The following is a 16,287-nucleotide window of genomic DNA, read 5'->3' as shown; positions in this document are numbered from 1 at the left end:
TTTATTTTATATCCTGAAATCTCTGCAGATTGCCTCAGCATCCCAAACACTTTTGGAGTATCCTGGTCTGGGTTTGTTAAATGCACAAACATCATCTGCAAGCAGCACAAATTTCTCTTCACTTGCAGTTTCACCCACCAATACTATCCTGTCTTATTTTTTGTGTTAGTGTTCCCAGATCAAAAGTAAACAGTAAGGGTGAAATAGGGCAACCTCTTACCTCTTTGTATTCCAAATTTTGATATGATTCTGCAATTCACTTTTATTGTTGCTGTTGACCCTTTATATATATATGTCACAGTAGGGGGAGTATAAATCCCAGAGGGAATCCCATTCTGTACATTATCTCCCATATCTGTCTGAGAACCAGGAAAGTGAACTGGTATTCTAACCCTTTTCAGTTGTGACCCTGTTACAGTGTACATCAGAAAGACATAGCAATTAAATAACAGTGCAGGGTTTCAGACAAAAAGACAGTATATTGCAGAACAAGGTTTAGACAAAAGGCATTTTTAGTGAAGTGTGCACCCTATACAAAGAGAAGATATTGTAAAAGTAGAGATAATCATTTATCATAACAGTGTTAAACAGTAAGTGGTAAATAACCGCAAACAAAATTAGCAGATTGATAGCTTAGGGTTAAAGTTGAATGATCGCGCTGGTATCACTACTCTAGGCTATGCAGTCAAACACTTTCTCTACATCTAAACTAATTAGCACGAGTAATATATTTGTCCTTTCTGCCCCTTGATGTATCTCATAGATGTTCAGAATATCAAATGTTTTTCTGCTGTTTTCAAAGCCACATTGGTCTAGTCCAGTTATATGTGGTAAAATCTCTGCAGATCTCTTATCCACAATTGCCACACATGTTATAGTCATGCTTTAGCAGCAGAACTGAGTGAAAAGATCCTGAATTTGATAGGGTCTTTCCTTTCTTTTATTATTAATGTAATTATGTCTTCTTTAAAGAGTCCGAAATTTTCTCAAGTATATAGTTAAGCATTTTATACCATACCAACATTGTTTTCTCTCTCTTTGCCTTCTGTACTTGTACTGTTAACCTGTCTGACCCTGAGGATTTTCCATTGGCCTGTAATTTCAACTGCTGTACATGTTCATCCTACCCTACAGATTTCAACTAGAAGTGTACTCCTGCCTCAATTTTAGGGGGTTCCAGTGCCTGCATGAACCTATCATTTTTCAAGTGCCAATGTATACTATGTTTCTGCATCCTGTAGAGCCGCTTATAAAACTCTATAAGCAACTGTTCTGTACTCTGTCTGGATCCTTCCAAATTTTCTGTGTTTTACTATGTTATCTCTTAATTTCTATATCCTCCTTTCTGCCTTCTGTTGCCTCCGTTTCTGAGCCAGGATGCACTGTAACTTAGTTGTACTCTCAAAAAAGCATTTAAGCATTTCTCTGACAACCACTTGTTTTATTTCTGTTGCATCATGTATATCTTCTTTTATTTTAGTTTCTAATTCTTTCAATTCCTTATTTTCCTTTTCACTTGTACAGTTCGTATTTAGCTGATTTTTTTTTATTATATTAATGTATACTTTTCCATCTTTCATTCTCCTCCCATTTAGTTCTTCTGAATCAGATATTATTTTGAAGTTTTTTCTTCAGTTCACCCCACACAGATTCTAGTTAATGTTCACTCGAATTAACGGTGCACTGGGGAATCTCTACTTTACTCCCCAATTTAAACAAGTAATTTCCAGTGCAAGAGGCACATGGTCAGATAGTAATTTTCTGATGTATTTTCATATCCCTTATTAAATATTCAAGTTCCATTATTTTGTGTGTGTGTGTATGTATATATATGTATGTGTGTGTGTGTGTGTATATATATATATATATATATATATATATATATATATATATATATAAAATTCATATTCATTCTATCAAGTCTGGTCCGACTGCACCCCATCAGTCTGACGAGCCTGATCTGCAAGCCATAGAATGTATTATCATGGAACTTATAAACAAAAACATTGGCAACCTTCAAACACTGGACCCCACGCAGTTTGGGTTTGTGAAGGGCCGATCTTGCCTCCTGTACCTGATTGACTTCTTTGAATCAGTCTCCAGAGCCGTGGACAAGGGTAAGGTGGTCCACACAGCCTATCTGGACCTCGCCAAGGCCTTCGACACCATTCCCCTCACTCAGGAATCATAGATAAACTTACTAAGCTGGGCATTAATCCCTATGTCACTCGATGTGTTGCCAATTGGCTTACTGACCGAAACCACACTGTAAAGTAGCAGACTTCAAATCCAGCTCCAGACAAGTGGAGTACCTCAGGGTTCAGTCCTGGGACCACACTTGTTTGGCATCTACGTCTCTGAATTACAATTCAACACTAAGGGACTCTGGCTAACAAAGTTCATAGATGACTGCAAATTGGGAGCCATTATTGAATCCCCAAATGATGTGGATATTCTACAAAAGGGCCTTACAGAAACAGATGCTTGGTGTCAGAGCCATGGGTTCAAGCTCAATGCCAAGAAATGTATAGTTATCCCCTTTGGGAAAAAACACGTACCCGTGAATTACCACATAGGTGGCAGTACACTAAACACCAAAAATGTGACGAGACTTAGGGACACAGGTAGACAGTGGTCTCACCTTCGATAACCACATCACCACAACAGTCAGGCAATCCTATGTGGCACACCATCACTAAGGGCTTTTCATCCAGAAAAAAGGAGATCATTGTCCCACTGTACTCATCCCTCATTAGACCCATTATAAAATACAACGCCCCGTTTGGTATGTACCTCTTAAGACATCAGCAACAACTGGAAAGGCCGCAGAAATACCTCACTAAAAGAATCACAGGCCTAAAGCAGATTCTGTATGCTGACCATCTAAAAAAAACTCCACCTACAATCTGTCGCATATAGTCTACTCAGAGGCGATCTCTGCTTAACATACAAGGCCGTGTCAAACCCAGAGCTGTTGGACATGCTACGCTTAAAGAAATCCCAGTCCCTCAGAGAGAGACACTCCAGGGATCTAAACCTTATCACAATGAACAAAACATGCTGGTGGGATAGTTTCCTGACTCAGAGACTCCCCAGTCTCTGGAATAGACTGCCCATACATGTCAAGCAGAGCACCTCTTTAGCCCTCTTCAAAAGGAACCGTGATGATTGGATGGGAGATGGGAAATTCACTCCGATGATCACATCAGTCGCCCTGCTAGACAGGGGTCCAGGGAAGTAAATACTGTGGGAAGAAATAGCCAGGGAATTGTTATGGCTAGGCTTGTATAGGCCCTAGGGCCGATAGCCTAGTACCAACCTATGAACCTGTGTTGTTTTCCTGAGTAACAAGTAAAACTCTCCTAAGGGCCCGGACCTTACCCAGTGTCTTGAAGACCATGCATCCTTGTATAACTATTCAAAAATCTACTGCCTAGGGTAATTCACATCCTCCCTGTACCCCCCACTAACATCCCCTGTCCATAGTTATCATATTCCATTCTCCTGCTGCAGACATAATCCTTCGATAAGACTAATGTTTCATTTAACATTTCTCTTAACTTACGTTTTTGGTTTTGGTGAGTCTTTGGCATTAATCAGTGTAATCCCCACCTCTTGCCTAATTAACTTCTTTCTTTGAAACTCCCTTGCCATTATTTCTCTTCTCTTCTACTGTTATGGATGTATCTTTTGTAATAAGTGTCCCTCCCTCTTTTTCTTACCTATAGATGATCTACATAATAGCCTTCTTTAAAGCCTCTCCTCATTAATATTTCATTCTTTCCTTTCTTTGTCCTTTGTGCGTTTTATGAGGAATCAGTATTTGAATTTTTTTTCTTGAATTGTATTACTTTATTCACTTTGTCTTTGAGACAGGACAGAACCTTGTGACAAGATAATGCTTGCAGTCTACTAGCTTAGTGTGGAGGAGGGGACCAAATGGAGTTCCATTGCAAAATGTACCAGGCATTGGTTAAACCAACAGCTTGGTGAGAGTGGTTAGAGGACCTAGGGATTATAATTGGTTAGATAAAGATTGCAACACATTCCTCTCCCTTTTCCACAGCTTGTTACTGCACAACTCCTTTAGAGAAACCCAGAGGCTGTTGAAGTCCTCAGGAGTCTAGCCTATTACCCCTGTTCTACCACCCCCAAGAAACACCTGAATGAGTACTGGGGAAGAATGGGGGAGCCTTGAATCTTCCTCCTGTATGAAACCTGTTATCATAGATGTCCTATATGCATTCTGAAGGCACACATATTCTGCTTCTGTAGCTTCCTAAATGACTGTGGTGAAAGGTCTTGTATAAACCCATGGCTGTACAGCTTGAATTCCTGATTAAGCATTCTGGAGCGTACATTATTTTCTTGATCAAGAGTAGGACGCAAAGACTGCAACATGTTGCTGTGAGACAGGAAGTTTGAAACATTAGATGGTGTAGGATGAATCTCTCACATGCTGGGTTAAGATCCCTCAACATTTTGTTTCTTAAGTTAAAGTTCTAGTCCTGCCAAGTGGATCAAGTGCTGGAATAGCTGTCAGGTCTCCCAGATTCTGGGCCAAGGAGGGATTTGGTTGATGCGGTCTGTTGTCCATGTGGTTCACTATAGGTTTTGCTTTATTGATGTTATGAGAAAGGCAGTAGGGTTTGGTATGATCTTGCACATATCTTGGCTAAGGTTCTCCTCCTTGAATGCATTTAGGTTATTCTTGACACCATCTTCTGTGGAAAGGTTCTCTGTAACCAGCTTTCTTAGTATCTGGCATATGACATCCTGAAAAGGAAGTAAGGAAGCAGGCCATCGTCACCATGGAGGACATTTTAAAATCTCTCTCTGAGCCCTCCCTTTCTAAGCCTAACCAGTCCCCAAGAACAGGAAATTGCTTTGCAAATTGAAGATTGCTGTCAAGCATCAGCTCTTCCTGCCTTATATCCTTTCTTGATAGTATATGCTAAATCACTCAGGTGAGCAGGAACTCCTACTAATACCGTCATATCACCCAGTCCATCATGTGTTATCTAAATAAGCAGGATGGCTTACACTTGTTTCCACATGAAGTAAGACATTGCAGGTCTGTTATGGGCCATAGCCAGAGACATTATCTTGTGGTCATCACATCCATTAAGAAGTGTGTGTGTTGTCCAACTCCCTTAGCCATTCTTCAGTACCTATCCTTGGATCTGAAGATTTTGGAGTATTAGCTGATTATAGTCTTCTAGGTATGAGGTGCATGAGATCAGCCTTTTATCAAGTTGGGGCATTATGGTCCCCCCCCCCCTTGTCTGTCTAGCAAGGCAGGGGGAAGTGGATGGTAGATGTGTTCTCCTTTGTAAGATGGGGAGATTACTATAAATCTTCACATGATTCCCCTGTATTCCTCACCTAGTTGCAAGATTCAGAGAAGAAAGGCCAAACTCATCTTTATTGCCCTTTTCTGACCAAGAAAGGTGAATGTAGAAGGCTGTCTTGTGCAGAAAGCCTTCCCAGTACAAGGCAAGGGAACCCCACTTCCTCTGAGTGAGGTAATAGCCACTCCACACCATGGTATTGCTTCTGGTTTCAATCCCTTTATTTCCAGACCTTCCTGCATGAGTTTTAGAAATTATTGAGTCTGCCTGGAAGACTTTGCTTATCAGACCTATTCTTATGCATGAAAGATGCTGCCATGCTGTAGGAGGGAGCTGCCTTGTATCATGTGTTGCCTTATTCAGCCTTCAGGTGGTTCTGAACTGTCTTAGAAATCTGTAATTTGGGTTTCATTTATTCTACTGTCATTGACAGAAATACCAGAAGCATACACAGTCATGAGTCTTGTGAAGGGCATGACTACTTCCCAGCACTGGATGGTCAAGTATTTTCCTGAAAGGATTTATCTTTGTACACATTTGAATAACTTCTCTCCTGTTCTGGACTTGTATTCTAAAAAACAAATGCGTATGGCTGCCCTTTACGTCCCTCCTGGTGACAATACAGCTGCACTGGAAGATATCCTACACTGGATAGCCATAAAACTTTCACAAGAAAAAAATACTACTAGAACTACTACTTGAACCCAGAGACAGCTGATGCTGTGGAATAGACTTCCCATACATGTCAAGCAGAGCACCTCACTAGCCCTCTTCAAGAGAAATCTTGATGAGTGGATGGGAAATAGAAAGTTCACCCTGGGTATCACTCCAGTGGCTCTACTTGATAGAGATACGGGGAACTAACAATGGGCGACACAATGCCAGGGAACTTCTATGGGCTAGGCTTGTAAAGGCCCTAGGGCCATTAGCCTAGTACACACCTATGAACCTAGATGATGTCAGTATCAATTGGTTGGATATAACCTTTAACTCCCCTATATCTAGCATGAGCTTGTACGGTTTCATAACTAATAGCCCCAAACAGTATAGCAAGACATCAAATTCCTTACTAGTCTAGATCCTGGTATCAGACCCTAGCAAATTCACCATCACAGGTACAGTGTCGAGACTGTCCGACAATCTCCCAATCTATACAGCCAGACTTCACACACATCTACTTAAACAGTGTGTTTGTAAAATAGCATGCAACTTTTCCAAGTTTAAGCCAGGAATATTCATTAGCACCCTGTCATCTATAACCTAGCACATCCTTAAAATTCCTCCCGTTAGATGATGCTGTAAATGAATTCAATATAATTTTCTTAAATAGTCTTGCACCCCCAGAACAAAGAGAGTAAAAACATAATGCAGTCTGACTATCCAAAAAGGGCATAATGCTAATGGAGGATAGAGAAAAAAATGTGGAAAGAATGGCAGAAGTGTAAAATGCCACAATATCTGAAACTCATCCAGAAAAAAAGAGGTCATTGTTCCCCTCTACTCATCACACCCATTATAGAGTACAACGCCCCTTTTGGTATGTACCTCACAAGACATCAACAACTGGAAAGGATGCAGAAATACCTCACAAAGAGGATTACCGGCCTCAAACAGATGCCCTATGCAGACCGTCTCAAAAAACTCCAGCTTTCCTCCGTCACATATTGCCTACTCAGAGGTGATCTCTGCCTAACGTACAAAGCTATGTCAAACCCAGAGCTGTTGGACATGCTCCACTTAAAGAAATCCCAATCCCTCCGAGCTACACGCTCTAGGGACCAAAACCTTGTCACCACAATAAACAGAACATGCTGGAGGGATAGATTCCTGTCGCAGAGACTTCCCATACTCTGGAATAAACTACCTATCTATATCAAACAAAGCTCCTCATTAGCACTCTTCAAGAAAAATCTTGATGATTGGATGGGAAATAGGAAATTCACCCCGGGGATCACCTCTGTGGCTCTGCTCGACAGTGGCACAGGAAAATAATTTTCTTGGGTGGCAAAAGCCAGGGTACCTTTTTGGCTGGGCTTGTGTAGGCCAATTGCCTAGTACCTACCTAGTACCTACCTATGAACCTATAAATATTGTGGGAAGTAATATCCAGGGAATTGTTATGGCTAGGCTTGTATAGGCACTAGGGCCAATAGACTAGTACCAACCTATGAACTTCAGGATGCTCCACAACCATAATAAAACATGCAGCATCAGCCCAGCTTCTGTCTGATTTACATGACTTCTGTAAGCCACAGTGGTCATTTACCATATTTTCTTAGAAATTGAGACCTTAACAGGTGATAAATAAACCTTTTCCAGATGGATTAATTGCTTTGTTTTATTTGGAGGCCAGGAAAACCTTGCTCTCAAAAGTTCATTCCACGAGGGGCATGACTGCTTCCACCCTCACAGAGCAGGACCTTTATTGCGGTCCATTAGTTGACACCTTCTCTTGGTCATATTCTTTGGGCTTCCTTTGACATTTCTTTGTGTTACTGAAATCTGTCTTCTAAACTTCTGCCTTTTGGCGCTTCTCTAATTTACCTTCCACAGAGGTTTCTACTGCTTAGGATTCTTCCCACCCATACACCTAATGAGGATGGCACTTGATAAAGTGCAGCTGGATATGAGTACTTGTTTTATCAGTGTATCCTTTAAGGGAAGAGCCCCCATAGGTGTTTATTACTCTTCTGCTACCCTCTTTGTCTGCTCAGCATCAGCTCTTTGTAAGCTGCACATGCATATATCCTTGTATAATTTTATTTTTCCTATCTTACAGATTGAGTGTTCACTGGACGGGAGCAAGATCCTAAACTGTTCTCAATTATACAAATAAAATGTCCTTTTCTGCGTGCTTTGTCACACCATCATTAATATTTCTAAACAGAAATTCTGGCTAAATGATGCTAAATACATCGTTTCATAAATAAAATAAGCACAACAGAAAAGCAACACATTTTAACCATACATACTGTGAGCTTCCTGATTAAAGTTGTTCGCGGATGTTCCTTAACTTGTTTACTTGTTCCACATTTGTGAAACCGAACGCTTGTGATATATGTGGGCATGCTCATGCTCTTTCAGTGTGGTGGAAAAGATAGCTGGACTAAGCACAACCAGAGAGGGATATCCCAGTAATGTTCCCACTGAGTACTCCCAGCAAGAAGGGATGATTCATATCAGACTCCACCTGAGGATTCTTCCCTCATAGATCATTTGATGCTGCGAGTACATATCTGTTGTTTATGGTAGGTTACTTAAGTCACTTTTTGTTTTTCTAGCACACAGAACCTAACCTTTCTCCACAAGGTGGCATCCAAGTTTATCTTGTATTATAATAACAAAAAGCTGCTAGCAAAGAATAAAATTATTCACATCCAGTAAAGTGCTTTTGTCTTGTATATACGACTTCATCAAACTGAATGCTTAATCAACAAACATGCACATAATATACTGAACTTGAATTACATTATTAAATTAAATTGATCAATTAATGCTCAAATCTCTTACATTTCAAAGAAGCTTTGAAGTTTTCTTTGTCATTAAGACCATGCGAATAGCCAGCATCTAATTTAATTTGCCACAAGTATTCTTTCCAATCAAGTTCTTCCTCAGCATCAAATCTCATGTCATAATTATTTACTTGATCTAATACAATAAATTTAAAAGCAACCTTGCGTAAGCATTCAGTCTGATGAAGTCTTGTTTACAAGATGAAAGCGCTTACCAGATGTGAATAAATTATCTTTGCCATTTTATTCTTTCTTTTTATTCTTTGATAGCCTTTTTTGTTATTTTGGTATTATAGTATGGCTTTTGCTTTTGTGTCTGTTTATCTTGTATTATGGCAGTAATCTGACATTTTTTCCTGGTCTGTCCAGTAGGAAAGGGTTCTTTGGAATATGTTGGATGCTGGGAGAGCTCTCCGGCTCTGTCTGACACAAGTAGCTGTTTGTCCATAAACTTAGGGGTATGCAGGCAAGCACATTACCAAACAGACACTATATGGATTTGTGTCGTGTTTCACAAATGTAGAACAGCATCACTCAAAATCTCCTTGAATTATAAAAAGAACAATTTCTAATTTTGCCCATTTCACTTCCAGATGTTTGAGTAGCAGATTCTTCTGCCAGTTTCAAAATATAGGAATTTGTCATAGAAGCTATCTAGTTCAAACTGCATCCCTTTACTAGACATTACAGCCTGGGCCATCCAGTCTAGTCCAGTGACAGACCAGGCCCAAGCAGGGCCACCTTGAACTCATTACCATGCCTTACCCTAATTACCAAAGAACTATTCGTAATGAATTCCTTTGGAGAGGAACATACTTGGCCGTATTCACAAGGGGGTAGTTTGTTACTTAGAATCATATTGCAATTTGGATTGGCATTCAGGCTGAAATTCCAGCTTCATAGCACTAATGACCCTCCCCTGAAGTATTTCAGGATAATTGCTGTTTTTCAGCTTTTTTCCCTTGCCATTATTAAGCTCCTTGTTAAATCTGCCCACTAGTGCAGAAAAGTAAGAAGAAACTACAAGCTTTAAAGTGGGTTCCTTTTTCGGTAGCAGATGGGATTTACCTAAGAGGTTAATATGCTAATACCTTTTTGCAGGAGGTCTCCACCTTGCTAGAAATATGTTCTTAAGAAATAGTACGGACCTTGTTGGTAGCAGTGCTGTTGGAAATTTAGACTTACAGTAGGTCTGTGTATAACAGTTTGTCTAATATGTAATAGAAAATAATACTCTGCATTGCTGTCTTTTTAAATTTTTATTTAATGTCAAACAATAGAGCATCAAACTTTATCTTCCATAATTCCAAATAGTTTATTAAATGAATATTGTCTTTGGTGTTGCATTTGTTTTAAGAATTTTTTTTTTTGTTTATAGGTCTCATCACTACATTAATCTGCCAGTTGGATTCAAACCTCGTTCAGTAGGCAAGTTTGAGGAATTGTTGGTTGTACAGACAAATAGTTATGGAGATATCAGTATTAAGCTTACTGGTGAAAGTTTTGCAAAGGTATAACCTTTGGCAAATGCTTGTAGTTATCACTGGTGACTGAACAAAATGGATTATGATGTCGCATGAAGACAGGACGTCTTTGATGATCTTGACTGCTGCTACTTTAAATAAGACTTTTTTCTAAATTGTCAGCTGGCTGATTTGCACTTTCCCTTTCAAGGACTATATCAGATTTTTATAATTTGTATGAGCACTACTTTCCTATTTATTTATGGCCTTTTTTTGTTATAATTCAATGAAGTTGTATAGTTACTTGTTTTCACCAATATGTCCATGAAATAGTATAATAATCTTTTCTTGTCCATCGAAAAAATATATGTGCATTCGTTTAATATTGTTTTAAAACACTGTATTTTAATTCCTTATTGTTAATAAAGAACAACCTGTATATATCTTTTGCCACCTATTTTCTTAAACTAAATTCAAGATAGAGCCAGTATAGTTCAGTTGAATAATTTCTTTGTGCACTTTTGAGACACAAGCCAGTCTAGGAGACTTTAACTATAGGGGCACTGTGTTTTGTGATTAATACAAAGCAAGTTTTATTCACTCTATTTTTAATTATTCATATTAAAGAAGATGCATTTCTCATCTGTGTTGAGTAATGAACAGTTTGACATAGCCACTTAATATGATGATGGGGAGACGCATCTGACAATTTTAAGACTCGTGAAGTGAGCCTAGCTAGTGGAATCTGCCAACCATTGCTTTACAACCTGCAAGAAAAAAATTGAACTATATATTTACAGAAGAGATGCACTTTACTTTCACTGATATCCTCTATGACTGAGTTAACTGGCAATCTTCAAGAATTATGCAGCTGTCAATAGTACATACATATGTGTCTTACTTTCTCACTCTGTGGTACTGGTCCAAAATCTCAATAGTATCTACAGCCATGTGTAAAGTGTGACAAATAAACTTCTTTAAAGTACCTAGATACAGTCAATATGTATAAATATTTGTCTCCTAAAATCTAGTGATGTCTGCTGAACTGCAGTTTGTCTAGGATTTCACTAATAAATTCTTCAAATGTGACCTCATTAGACAATTCCTTCTGGACTATTCCTATGCCATGTAGCATTTTTTTGAGAAACACTAATGAGGTGTGGTTCAAGATAGCAATAATGTAGAGGAGTTTCACAGCATCTCAGGAACAATTTGGCTGTAGATAACTGAAATAAAATATAGTACAGCACTACCATTAGAGCAATCACCATCTGTCAACAGTGTCAGAAGCAAGAAACCAAAAAATGCTAAGTTAAAGAACAAGACTGAAAACCCTGTAATAAGTGAAAAAAACACAAGGTATATGTGGAGCAGTCAGCCTGAAAGGCAAAAGCAGATGGGTTGTCTGGCTCCATGTTTCAAGCTGGCAGTTCAGACCAGTGTTTGGGCAGATAACTAGCCTAAATGTGCTGCAGGAGGAATTAGCATGGTTACAGGATACTGCTGCAAGTTCAAGAAGATGAGGGATACCTGTGGTGGAAATTTGATGATATGGAGAACCAGAAAAAGGAGAAATAAAATTATAGGGATATTAGGAAGATGGAAAAGCAAGTTGCTAGAAAATGTTTTGTGAGTGACATTGGAAAGGGAAGTGAAACTTTCAGAAAGTATTCCAAGATAATACTGAAAGGTTAATCAGGGTGGAGCCTTTGACAAGCACAACAGGAGACATATTGGAAGAAGCCCTTGATGTGTAGTCTACATGCTGCTGTCCTGTGAAGCCAAAGCATTTTGGCAGATTGTAGCAGGCCTCCCAACTAGAAATGTCTCAGCCAAGGTTGCGGGAGTACTTTTACAGTTAACAGAGAGAGAGAAAGTAAGACGTATATGTATGTATCTTGACCTGTCCAACATTGCTGAATATGGAATAGGCAGAGGAAAGTGGGTCTATAAGCCATCATCACTAGAGGCAGCTATTCAGCTGTGAATATGCAAGTCCAGTGGGAGGGACCTGGTATGAAATGAGGGTTCCCAGTGATACAGGAGAAAACTGAGAAACATGGTTCAAGCAGGAGGCGAACGACCCAAAATTTCCAAGTCACCCAAGTCATTTGGTGGCAAGAGAGGGACACATCGGCTAAAGGAACCAGGAGCAGCAGCCTGATCTATGAACAAAAGTAAGAAAGAAAGATCCATCATAAGCAACAGAAAAAGAGAAATGAGATAAAGGAGCAAAGAGTCTTTCAAACTTGTCAGCCTACTTTATAAGGGGACAGAATTGGAGATGAAAAACATTCAGTGTAGAATAAATATACTGTAGAAGCTCCCTTTGTTGGAGGTAGAGGGCAAAGGAGGAGAGAGAAGCAGGGGATCTTTTTCTAGTTTGGTCCCCTGCAAAACAGTGTGGAGGAAGCCAGAGTTAAAGCACTGCATTTCATCACTGCAAAAATGCAGGGGGTGCAAAACAAGGATGAACAAAGGGGAAAAGGGGCATGCAGAAACAAGTAATATATGGCAATGGCAGATCAAGAGAAAGAATGCACTATGCAAATATTCTTACCTTTAGATAATTATGTTTGACAAAAAGGATAATGAATTTAAGGTACAGTACCTGGCAGAGGGTTGAAGCTTGTCACTGTCTTCAAATCTGTTGTGGATTTGATCCATAAGCTCAGAAGGCACTGCTATGCATGTGTGTGTGTGTGAGAGGGGGAGAATGAATATACTGCAGAGTGAAACATAACGTGAAACATTATTATAAAGAACTCTGACAAAAACTGACAAGCAAGTGGCTATGGTAGAGGAAGGAATTTGAATAGGAATACGCAAGGGAGATGGTTAAGAAGGGGGGTTTGGAGGTTGAATGCTGAACGTAAAAATGTTGCTAGTTCACAGCTTGGGGTGTGCATCCTAGATTTCTTGCAAAACCTAGCCCCCATTTGATAGGCTAGAGCCTGAGATCAGCGAGCATGATCCTCAGTAGAGTTCCCTGTAACCCCCTTGTCATGATATTGAGACCAAGGAATTCTCACGTGTAGCACCCCATCTGTGAAACATTTGCACTAACTGGTTGTGGTCGAGGAAGGATTCTCCTGTTATCTTATGCCAGGGATTGTCAGAAGAGCTAGACAACATGCAGGTGTTTGACATGTAATGTGAGCTTGAGTCTTGAACATGGATTTTATCCTTATGAAGTTTGGTCTAAAGCCTGCAGACTTCTTTCCAGTGGATAGCAACTTTAACACATTTTTGAATGCCATTTCCTGGACAACCCAGCTCTGGTCTGTCACAGTGTAATCTTAATGTGATGATATGTGTGAGCTTAACACTGTATATAGTAGGGGGGTGTGATAATTCCCTTGCACTCTGGTTGCTATGAAGAGTCAGAGAATCCAAAGTCCACTGTCTGAGCTAGACAAGGGTAATGAGTCCATTACTCACTTGCAAAAAAGGCCCCTTTGTGGAGACCTTCAGTGTTATGAGGAACAGCTTAGACCGACCTTAAGCTTCTACTACAATTCCACAGAAACACATAGGTGGAGTAACTTTGAAGAACCTTGTGTTAGCCCATCTCTGACGTAATTTATGGCTACAACATCACTCATGATTAGTTTCACACATGCAGCTTTCTTATTTGAGGTGCCTCATCCCATTCAAGCATACAGTGCCTGAGAAGCAGACTACACACAGCACTTTTGCTACAGTATACCTTAATCGAATGCTGCCAATTCAATACCAGAATGTAGTGATTAAGCGGCTTAGTATGAGAAAGTGCTCTAAATCAAACACCCAAGACAAAAAGCTGTTTTTACTTCTGTAAAACATTTTCTGAGATTGAAATATTACTCTGACTCATAGCTTCAGGCAGTTGTCCAGTCTGCTAGCCTTCTGGAATGTGATACTGTGAGGTGTGAATAACTTACTTTTAACTTCAGAATATCTGCCTAAATACTTCTTCCGTAGATCATCAGACTCTACGTATTAGTTTTCCCTCAAGTACTTGCCAGCCAGTTTGCAGTGACAAGTACTGCCCCCAGAGTTGCAATCTGGATACTGTGGACATTAGACAGTTGGATTGAGAATATAAGTTAATAAGTAAAAATAAAGTCTGTTGCCATGGATATGAACTTTTCTACTATCTCTGTGACCAGCTTGGTTGGTATAGGCATCTTCAGGCAATGTAGAAATTGCCTCATGTTTATTGACAGCCAGTTAATTGTCAAATTGGCATGGTATGTGAGAGATGTAGTTACACAATCTCACTGGAGGCAAAGCTGTCCCATAAAAGCACTCCTAAAGTCAATAAGTTTGTCAGTAGTACACACACAGTGCACTCATCTCTCACAATTCAAAGCAGACACACAGACCCACATATACTGAGGCACTTAAATGTAACATTCCTAAACCCCAAAAATATCTTGGATGAAGTACACAGCAAACACCCTCAGCAGCCCCAAATGCACTCTTTCAAAACACTCACGTCAACACATACAGCCACATCTCATGGAACCTCTACTTCTAAACCCACAAGGCAAGGCACAACACAATCCAATATTATTGTCACTGGAGACTCACTTCATTGTGAAATGCACTGATGTCCCTCTCACCAGGCTGAGTAAGGAGAAAGTTATGGTCGATTGCTTATCAGGGGCCAGGATCCACCACATTTCACACGCACTCAGGTCATTGGACCACAAGTACCAGTATGACTCCGTCATTGTCCATGTGGGTACAAATGACCTGAGACATCCCTCCTGGAGTATATGAAGAGAGAGACATCATGGAGCTCTTGGAATGTGTCCCAGGCTGGTATGAGCCTAGCATTGAACAACATTTTGCTTTCTCCAGGGATGATGCCACAGTACAAACTAAAGTTGACTGGCTTTAATAATCGTATTAGTTCTGGTGCCATTCTAAGGGGGTGAAGGTCAGCATAGAAGGAGATGGTCAACAGACCCACACTGCTTTGCTAGAAATAGTCTGCACCTCTCCCTTCTAGGCTTTTGAAGATTAGCTAAAATATTGTCCTCCCCCAGTCGTACCTTGTTTAGGCAATGCCAAACTGAAAGTACTTTGACATCGTAAATCAAAATCAAGAAAATCTAAAGGTGTTACTGGCTCAATGCTAGGAGTCTAAACAAAAAAAATTCACTCCCTAGAAGCTCTCTTCACCCTAGAGAATGCTGATGTCTGTGCGGTCACTGGAACATGGTTTAAAGCCACAGAGAACACACTAATAGTGCAAGGATGTAATGCCTTCCACACATTTAGATCGGCTATTACACACAGGGACTAAAGTTGGAGGTGTCTTGATTTACATCAAAAATAAATATACCTCAAGGCTGAACAAGACAGTACAATGCACTTGAGTTTCTCCATGTTCCCATCACCATAGGCACAATCTAATACCACTTTCTTACAAGCTATAGGGCCCCCTGTGTGACCCAGGAACCCATACCAGGTATTTAAACTTACTGGAAAGACTCGCCATCCAACCCAATGCCATATTCATGCCTATCTTTAATTACCCCACTATTAACTGGGAATCATATGTGACACCAAACTTGGAAGCATAAAGATTTCTGGATTTTGTAAACACAAACTCCCTGGACCAGATTGTCAATACACAGAGCAGGGGGTGCAACCATACTGGATCTGGTCCTCTTTAATATGGGAGAGTGATGCATACTCCATAGTGTAATGTCTTCTCTGGTAAGGTCAGACCACAAAATGGTCTCTTTTGAAGTAAAAATAAAAGCTTTAACCCCAGCAAATCCTGGAATATTCAAAAACTACTATGACTGACTTCCTACTGTTAAGCGAGCCTGGCAAAACTTCAAACTCCCATAAACCCTGAGAACACTACTGCCTGTGCAGAACTGTTCAGAGAGACCCTGTGCAAACATGTTAATAGATGCAACTGTAACCACCAGGAATAAGTACAGAACTAAATCAAAAAAC

The 16,287-nt window shown here is 40.0% G+C and overlaps 1 long non-coding RNA gene across 1 annotated transcript in view; it reads left to right on the top strand.

Annotated features, from left to right (window-relative positions):
• LOC122798870 overlaps positions 1-10,769 on the top strand; it is a 206,445-nt gene extending 195,676 nt beyond the window's left edge. The window contains exon 2 of the long non-coding RNA XR_006364320.1: positions 10,242-10,769. This is a non-coding gene — a long non-coding RNA (uncharacterized LOC122798870). The remainder of the gene's footprint in view (positions 1-10,241) is intronic.
• Positions 10,770-16,287: the final 5,518 nt, after the last annotated feature.

The sequence above is a fragment of the Protopterus annectens genome, chromosome 3.part1, assembly GCF_019279795.1.
Source record: "Protopterus annectens isolate FY-2018-M chromosome 3.part1, PAN1.0, whole genome shotgun sequence".
NCBI lineage: Eukaryota > Metazoa > Chordata > Ceratodontiformes > Protopteridae > Protopterus > Protopterus annectens.
The sequence above is the reverse complement of the archived record's forward strand: the minus strand, read 5'-3'. Positions and strand labels throughout refer to the sequence as shown.